Source organism: Mesoplodon mirus (genome assembly GCF_964341445.2).
Source record: "Mesoplodon mirus genome assembly, chromosome: 7".
In the NCBI taxonomy this organism is placed as follows: domain Eukaryota; kingdom Metazoa; phylum Chordata; class Mammalia; order Artiodactyla; family Ziphiidae; genus Mesoplodon; species Mesoplodon mirus.
In genome coordinates this window covers 88468273-88476818 of record NC_138983.1, presented here as the reverse complement: position 1 = coordinate 88476818, position 8546 = coordinate 88468273, and the positions used below count along the sequence as shown (strand labels likewise).

At 49.9% G+C, this 8546-nt stretch overlaps 1 pseudogene across 1 annotated transcript; it reads right to left on the bottom strand.

The window, feature by feature from the left end:
* Window positions 1–372: 372 nt before the first annotated feature.
* On the bottom strand, window positions 373–3302 carry LOC309808258 (RNA cytosine C(5)-methyltransferase NSUN2-like; annotated as a pseudogene). Its single transcript has one exon. The product of its transcript is annotated as an RNA cytosine C(5)-methyltransferase NSUN2-like (transcript).
* Window positions 3303–8546: the final 5244 nt, after the last annotated feature.

Sequence of the window (8546 nt, the reverse complement as noted above, 5' to 3'; positions counted from 1 at the left end):
AACAGAATGTGAGAGTAAAAAATTAAGTTAAAAAGATAAAGAACAGGGATTGACAGATACACACTTTTATATGTAAAATAGATAAACAGTAAGGACCTACTGTATAGCCCAGGGAACTATGTTCAATATCTTGTAATAACCCATAATGGAAAAAAGAACCTGAAAAAGAATACATATATTCTTACATAAATACATGTAACTGAGTCGCTTTGCTGTACACCTGAAATATTGTAAACGAAGTATACTTCAATAAAAATAGATAAGTGACCAAGTAGGGAAAATATCTGTATTTAATAGAAATGCAGATACAAAAAGAGAAAGCTTTGTATTGTAAATCTCCATATATATGAAGAGATCTTTTTTTTTTCATTAATGACTCTTTATTTAAACTTTCCAAGGATCCCAAACCCCATTTAAAAATTAAAATTGCAGGGTACTCCAATAAAAGCACATAAAACCCTCATGACTAATATCACAATTCACAGTACAGCTCTTACTGTGAGAAAGTTTATTTTACCTTTTATTACAAAGGCACAGAAGTCATCTGAGACCTCAGATATTAACCCCACTGCGTATTAATGTCGCACTAATGGGCAACTTAATACAATTATTAAAGTTGATAGTACAGTTTTCCAACAATCCACACGTAGTTACAGATTCTCTCTAAAAAAGAATGCCTAAAAGAAGCACTAGGCCTTAAGACCAATATAGGCATAACAAAAGGGACCTGAAATTTTCTGCCAGGGCAGTTATATTTCTTGGTAGACTTTAACAATGAAAGTCTATTACCGGCAACAGACATACTGGACCCAACTTTGCCAAAGAAATGGGGAAATTCTAACAAGCTAAAAAAATACCTTCCATACGCTCCACGTGAAAGAGTCCGGGGGTCATTCACAGACCTAACCTTCCGTCACTTCCCAGTCTTTACAGACGTATGCCTCACCAGTCAGTAGTCCTGGGTTTTGTCTCAGCGGCGACGCCGAGGTGGAGGCCCCTGCAGCCAGCGCACTGGGGCGGGCCAGCCGCCAGGTCACTGCCTGTGGCGGCATCCGGCTGGCCGGCTACTCTGCCCCTTGCTCAGCACCCACCTTGTCCTCCGGAGCCCCAGGGCTGGCTGCACTCTCGCTCGTTGGAACAGCCCCCTCTTTCTTCTTTTCTGCCAACACTTCCAGCCCCATCATCCTGAGATAGTGAAGCCGTTCGTTCTTTGGCACAAAAGTTCGAATTGAGGCCTTTCCCCGCCATCCACACAACACGATGGGGCACTGGAGCGTGTCCGGCTTCGTGGGGTCCGGTTCGTACTTCAGGACGACGCTGCCCTTGGCCATGTCCTTGACTTGGCCGTATGCCTCACTGCTGAGTTTTCTAAAAAATGGATTTTCCTGGGTTAACAGAATTTTAACATCTTCCATCGAGACGGTGATAATTCTTGAATTAATAAATGGATACAACGTATATATTCCCTCCTGCGCCAACCGGAAAGCACAGTCGAACTCTTCACCGCTGTTATTTCGACACCAGACTTTAACCCCAGTGTTAATAACCTTCACCCTCTCGCTGTTGTTCAGCAGCACGTTTCTCAGCTCCTTGGACACCATGTAGAGCTGCCTCCTCTTCCCCTCCACGGTTCGAGTTAACAAGTTCATCTTTGGGAAGGAAGGGCCCAAAGCATAAAATTTCTGGATAGGTGGAAATAATGGGTCGTCTTCAGGAATAAATACAAACGGATCTTCTTTAAATCCAAATAACTTCATTTTCTTAGATGGAGGAGGACCACACACACCATCTTTCTTATTTCCATTATTCTCTAAATTCTCAGCTCTTTCAGTTGCTCCTGTGTCGCTAATACCAGCGGCCAGTTTACTCTCCAGCTCCAAGGGGTGGGAAATGCTCCTTCCCATGGGATCTGCGGGGCCCGGCTGCACAGGCCCCCGCGGTTCTGCAGACTCACCCTGCAGCTTTGGGGGACGTTTATTCCATGGCATTGAAGACTTTTTCACTAATACTGCCACAAAGAACCCTCCAGTGTTTTGATGATGTGGTAATATCCTAAGACACCGCTCTAGGTGCATCGCCTGTGACTTCTCGGGGTCCTTCGGGGGGAACATGGTAGGCCGGATTTGGGTGTGTCTGCTGTGCGGAACATCATCCCACGCTGCAAACCACTGCCCATCCTTCGTCATCACCTTCCACTGTGTGAGTCCAGGCATCCACTTTAGTCCTGGCAACTCAGAGGACACATCAGCAAGTTCCAAGGCACCTTCACTCTTTTCCAGTAAAGATGCTATGACTGCTTCATCTTCAATGGGGTTTAGTGAACACGTAGAATACACCATCCTGCCGCCTTCCACTAGCTGTTCAGCGCCCCGAGTTGCAATCCGCAGCTGTAAACCATGCAGCTGCAAGCTGTTTAAGGTGCTCCACTTTTTCCAGACGTCAATGTTTTTTCTCATAGTGCCATCTCCACTGCAAGGGACGTCACATAAGATGCGGTCATAGAAGAGAATCTCCTTCTTCCCGTTCACATCCATCTGGAGCCGAGGGATGCAGGACGCATCATGGTTGACCACCATGATGCAGGGACTGCTCAGCCGCTTGGCCTGATGCACAAGCAGGTAGCAGCGCTTGTTGTCCACGTCATTCGCGATGACAAACCCCTCTGGGAAAGGCACGCTCATGTCAGCATGCAGCATTTCGATTAGCTGTGTGGTCTTTGATCCAGGTGCTGCGCACATATCTAAAATCTTATGGTGAGGGTGAGCATTAAGCAACAGTGGTGGAATCATGCTAACGGCTTCTTGACGACTGATGTTTCCAGATTCAGTTTCGCTAACCAGAAACTGGTGAAACTTTTCCAATTGTGGAGACTTCCTCAAGATTTTTCGACTTAAGTTTGTGTGCCAGGCAAGCTCTTCAGGATACCAACTCAGGGGCTGTGGAACTTCAACTTTCTGCCCGTCCACCTCCAGGTCCTCCAGTTCCTTGAAATACTTGTTCTTTAAGCAATGGAGAATCTCTTTTGCGTGGCTTTTGTAACCCATAATTCTTAAAGTGGCCGGGAGAGGCTCCCTGAGCGCTTCCATGAACTGGTCCCACTCACCTTCGGGCACGATCTTGAGTTCCTGATAGTAGTGCTCGAACAGCTTGTTCTCCTTGACGATCTCGGGGTACCCGCCTTCCCAGCCCGCCCCACTGCGCTTCTCGCCGTCCTCGGCGCCGTCCTCCGCGCTCCCGGGTCGTTGCTGCTGCTGCTGGAGCCGCCGGCCCCGCGACCGCCGCCCCATGGCCCACGCGGCCTGAAGAGATCTTAATGAAAGCAAACTAAAAGGTGGCCATTGCTGCTTCTGGTCAAGGTGAAATCGCAGGGTCCAGGTTTACCCTCCTAGCTTCAACAACTTTAAAAAGGGGGAAATGTATGAAATGACAGTTTTTCACCTTTTGGAGAGAGGGGTGAGTCGTGAGAGACATCAGCTCACTGCTGGACATCCTGTTCATTGGGATGACTCCGTACTTATTATTCCCTTTTTTAGAGCATTTCCTCAAGACAACTTGTAATAGAAAGACTTGCAGAGAGTGTCCAGGGCAGGGGGCTGGGGAGCCCAGCATGTCTCTGGGCTGGAGGGATAGAGTGAGGTGTTGAGGTGGGCACAGCAGCTGGGGTTCACAGGCCACCCCAGTCTTCTGCTGAGACACGGTCAGTGCACGTGGGTGAGGTGAGAACTGGAGGCCTGGTGGCGTGCTCATGGGCGCACTGCCCTTCCAAGGCGCTTCCCAGCAAGGTACTCCATGTAGCTGATGTCCTTACGTGGTGAACTTGGAAAATGCGAGAAATGCGCCCTGGAGGTTTGCCAGGCTCAGGCTCAGAGGAGGTGTGGTCGCTGTCATTCCCACACAAGCAGCATTTCATCGGTGAGAATTCAGGCAGAGGCCACAGTCAGCAGCAGCAAGAACTGGAAAAGACCATTCGTGGCTCTAAGCAGCCACTTCCAAGAGCAGTTTTGGGGAAGCACACATTTTGTGCAGGATTCATTTAATGTGGCAGTTCAGCTGGGGAAATCAGGAATGGGTTAGGTGCTTATTCATTTGCATGAATCATCACTTCTTATTTCCGTTTTTAGAGGATTTCCTCAAGACGCTTGTAATAGAAATACTTCCTCTGTCCCTTTCATAAGTATCTAAATCTTTTTAAAAGCTAAATCAGTCTCTTGCCAGCATTACAACCCAGGAATGTTTATGTTAAGGACCTGAGAGCTATCTTCTTTATCTGTCTGTCACCAGGGGAGTTTAGGCTAGGTGTTAGGCACTTTCCTCTGAGCTATAAGTACGTGCTTGTCCTAGAGATAGGAGAAGTTGTCTTTCTCCTTTGGATAAAGGGTATTAACTAGCATGGACAACCACCGAGATGACCAGGTGAATTTAGGATGTACTCTGAAAGAATGTATGCCATTTTTATGGTGGTGTCAAGTCTATTCCCATGAGGCAAGTTCCCGTTTATCTTGAGAACCTGTATGCAACAGATTTTATCTGCTGAGCTATAAAAAAAAAAAGGTGAGGTTGATTTCATTTGCACAAACATTAGTGGTTCACCTGTGGGTGCACAGCACAGTCTGGTTTAATGGTTATTCAACAGTAAAACCGTTTTCTTTATCTCTACATTTGTGGAGAGGATTTTCTCGGTTGGCGAGAGATTTTATTTTTATTTTTATTTTGTGTGTTCGTTAATTAATTAATTAATGAGACTGTGCTGCGCAGCATGCGGGATCTTAGTTCCCCAACCAGGAATCAAACACGTGCCCCCTGCAGTGGAAACTAGGAGTCTTCACCACTGGACCACCAGGGAAGTCCCTGGAGATTTTATTTTTAACTTTTCCCCTAGCAGCTTTTAAGGAACAGTTGGCCAAGAACACAGTTATATTATTTCACCCCCAGTGATAAATAGTGATAAATAATTACCCTTCTGATTCCATTTTTGAAAAATGATATTTTTACCTAACATAAACAGTATCGTCTTTAAGAGGTAAGATCCCAGGTATCTGTTTTCTGTTTCCGGTTTGTGTGTACGTTCTGATTTTCGTACAGTTTTTAATGCGTTGGTTGTGTAATCTAAGCAGCTACAGTTTCTATTTTCTTTTCCTTCCGTGGGCAATATTAGTTTGTGTCATGGCTGGGCATTTATTGTATTCTAGGATTTGAATGAAAGTTGTAGCGTTTCAGTTAAGCGAACATGATACCCTCCTTCCCCTCTCCTGGTGGTGGGGGAATCTCAGATGTAACCCGAAATGTCCCAGGGCCGGGAAAGGACCAGGGACCCTGGAAACCATCACACAGCCCCCACTTGAGGCCACACCTTTCCTTGATCCCTAACAGGAGTGAAGACAAATGGGCAATGGAGTCCCTGGTCCAGGCGGCACACCCTCGCAGCACAGCAGCACTTGAGCGCCAGATGAGATGGAGACATTTCATACGCTCACTATCTTGACGGCACGGAGACTTCTGGGAGGCTTCTGGAGTCCGGGTACTTGTCCCGCGCTCCTGGCGGGCTTTGGCAGGCGGACTTCGGGTGTCCGCCTGCGCAGGTGCGCCCCATGATGTGTGCGTGTTGGCGCACGCGCACCGTCGCCGCCCCGCCCTCGCTTGCTGTGCGTGCCCAGGTCGTCGCTGGCCGTCGTTCCCCCGTCTTGGCCTCTTGCGGGCGAGCATTTCGGGGCCTGCGGGGCGGTACGCTGTCCGGGCCGGCCGGCAGCCCGCGGGAGCGGGCTGTGCGGGCGAGGGTTCTCGTGGGCCGGGCGGAGGCTGGAACTGTGACCTCCGAGCTCGAGCCGCGGAGCCCGCGTTTGGGCCGGAGTGGCCGGGCGGCCGGCGGCGGTGCAGTGCCCGACCATGTGCAGCGCGGGGCCAAGCGAGGTCCCGGGAGGGACGTGGGCCCAGAGCCGGCTCCTCTGGCCCAGTGGTCTCGGGAGGCGGAGCGGAGGGACCCCGAGAGAGGAGCGCGCCCGAGGAGCAGCCCCCGGACCGGAGCCTCGGGAGCCCGGGGCCGGTGAGCGAGTCCCGACGGGGTAGGTGTTGCGTCTGCAGGCCTGTAGTTGGTTGTGGAGCCTGCGGCCCTTGAAGAGCAGGGCTTGGGGTAGCCCGCCCCGGGCCCCGCGGTAGAGCCACCGGGAGGGTTTGACCGCTTCCAGGAGGTGGAGGGGCCGGGCTGGAGGACAGGGCTGGCTGCTCCGGATGGGGCTCCCCTGGGACTTGTGAGCTCTGGGTGTCCTGGGGGAGCAGGGTCCACAGGCTCGGCCGGGACGTGCCGCGTCTTCCCCTCCGTCCAACCCCGATCCTCCACCTCCTCCTCGTCCTCCCCCTCCTGTCGCCGTCTCGGCATCTCGCACGTGTGTCTCGAGGCGCGTCAACACCTTGGTTGTCTAATATAAGCGTCCGCCGCCCCCCTGGGTTGTGCCCTGTGGAGTCGCCCAGTGTAATCGGTGCAGGATGAGTCTGCAGGGCTTCTGTCCTGCTGCCTCGGGTGAGGAAGGAAGCGATGGGGCCTGAGGAGGGAGATGACTTGTCCTAGACCCTCACCGGGTGTGCACGTGGGGTCGCTCACAGGACTCCAAACTCCTAGGGCAGGTGTTCTGTCCACTTAAAGTCAGTTTTAATAAAAGATGTTTTTGAGCGTCGCACTTAAGTTTGTAAAGTTTGTACAAATCATTGCAAGACTGAAACGCACCTGAGTGTGTCCCTTTATTCTGGGTGTCCTGTGGATTTTCTGATCTAAGTTGTTAACAGACTGAGAAGAGATAAACTATAAGCGTTTTTAAATTTCACATTTAATGACGGAGGTTTATTTTAATAGGATTCAATGTACACTCCCTACGGAAAAATAAAGTATCCCCTCAGGTACCAGAGCCACGTGGGAGCTACAGACCTGAGGGTGGTTGCTCCCTCCTTATTCTCACAGGCCCTTCTGAAGGTGAAAGGACAGGTCTCCCACAGGTGTCTCTTGTGGAGCGTGGGGCAGGTGCTCGTGCACCCCGAGCCGCTTCAGTCGTAGCTTCACTGCCTGCGTTTTCCTTCTTCAGGTCCGCCTCCACTGTCACAGTCCTGCACGTTGTTCCAAGAGCAGCGGAAAATGAATCAGCCTCTGGTGAGTTTTGCTGTTTATGTGTTTACCTGCTGCTGTTCTTTTGTGATAACACCTTGGGAGGCGAATAGTTCAAAAGTTAAAATGGGAAAGTAGGAGTAGGTAAAAGATGTGATTAGACAAAGTGTAGAGGAGCAGGTCAGTACCAAGTGTTTCTGGCAAGTTCTACGTGTAGATCCCAGGATCCTCTCAGAGCCACAGTACAAGCCTCGTGTTCTTGACATTTGTGGCAAAACACCATCCCTTGCTTGACTTACATTGTCCTGCCGAAGCACTTTTGTTCTCGAGCGTTAAAAGGTTTCCTTGAGGATCCCGCTGTAGGCCGGGAGCCTTCCTGAGTGACAGCCCCTAACGTGTTGACGTTGGTGCCTGCCTTGTACTTCCTGTAAGCTGAGAGCGTGCTGTCCAGGGAGCACTCAGTGCATATAAGTTGTCTGTTCGGTAGAACACCGTTGTCACATAGGTACATTGTTTCCAGTGCTCAGTCGAGGGATGCAATGAGGATCATCTGGAAGAACAGCCTTGTCACCCTTCCAGTAAATTTCCCTCTTTGTCTCTTACAATCTCAGAGGGTCGCGTTACACACCATGCAGTGAGGTCTCTGGCAAAGATTCTTGTTTCCCAGCTGAATTGTATCGTGCAGCCTGCGGTCTTGGTTCTGCCCCTCCATGGAACCTGATCCGGTTGAGGTGACCTGGCATCCAGCATACAAAGCAGTGGAGATTTGCCAGTCGTCACCTCAGACCACTGTCGCCTTGCCATCTGCAGAGTCTGCTCTATTGGTTTCTGTGACAGATCTCTCCTTGCTGTCTTCCTGACTGATTCTTTCTTCCGCCCTCTTTGTGTGTTGTCTTTTCCCCCTTGGTTCATGACTCTTCAACCCGTCTGATCTCACCCTCTGGTGCTTTTCACCTCCAACTCTGTCAGTTCTCCCACCTGGACCAGATAGATGCCTCTGTCCAGCCACTTGCCAGCATCTCTATGGAGTTTGTCCAAAGGGCACCTCGGATTACTAGATCCAGTAGATCCAGAAACGATTATTTACAGCTCCCCTGCCCCTTGCCTTGTCCTGTTGTCCCTGGCGGCTCATCGTTGCATCATCCAGCCTGTCACCTGCCCAGAAAAATGAGTTCATTGTAAAGTCCTTCTCCATCCTCTGTTACCACGTTGTAGTGTGAGGCTTGTTAATGTCGTATTCTAAATGTTTTTTATTTGTTCTCCTTCATCCCATACTTGCTACCATTAAAACAGCTTATCTTTTCATTCCTGTAGTTACAGAAACTTTTCTTCTGTGCCGCTACCTCTTTCGTCCAGCAGCTCAAGTGTATTCTCCACGCTGAGTATTTCTCCTAAAATATTAATCACAGCGTTTTGTCTGCATGTGGGAAGCACTTTAGAGGTTCCCTGGGTGACT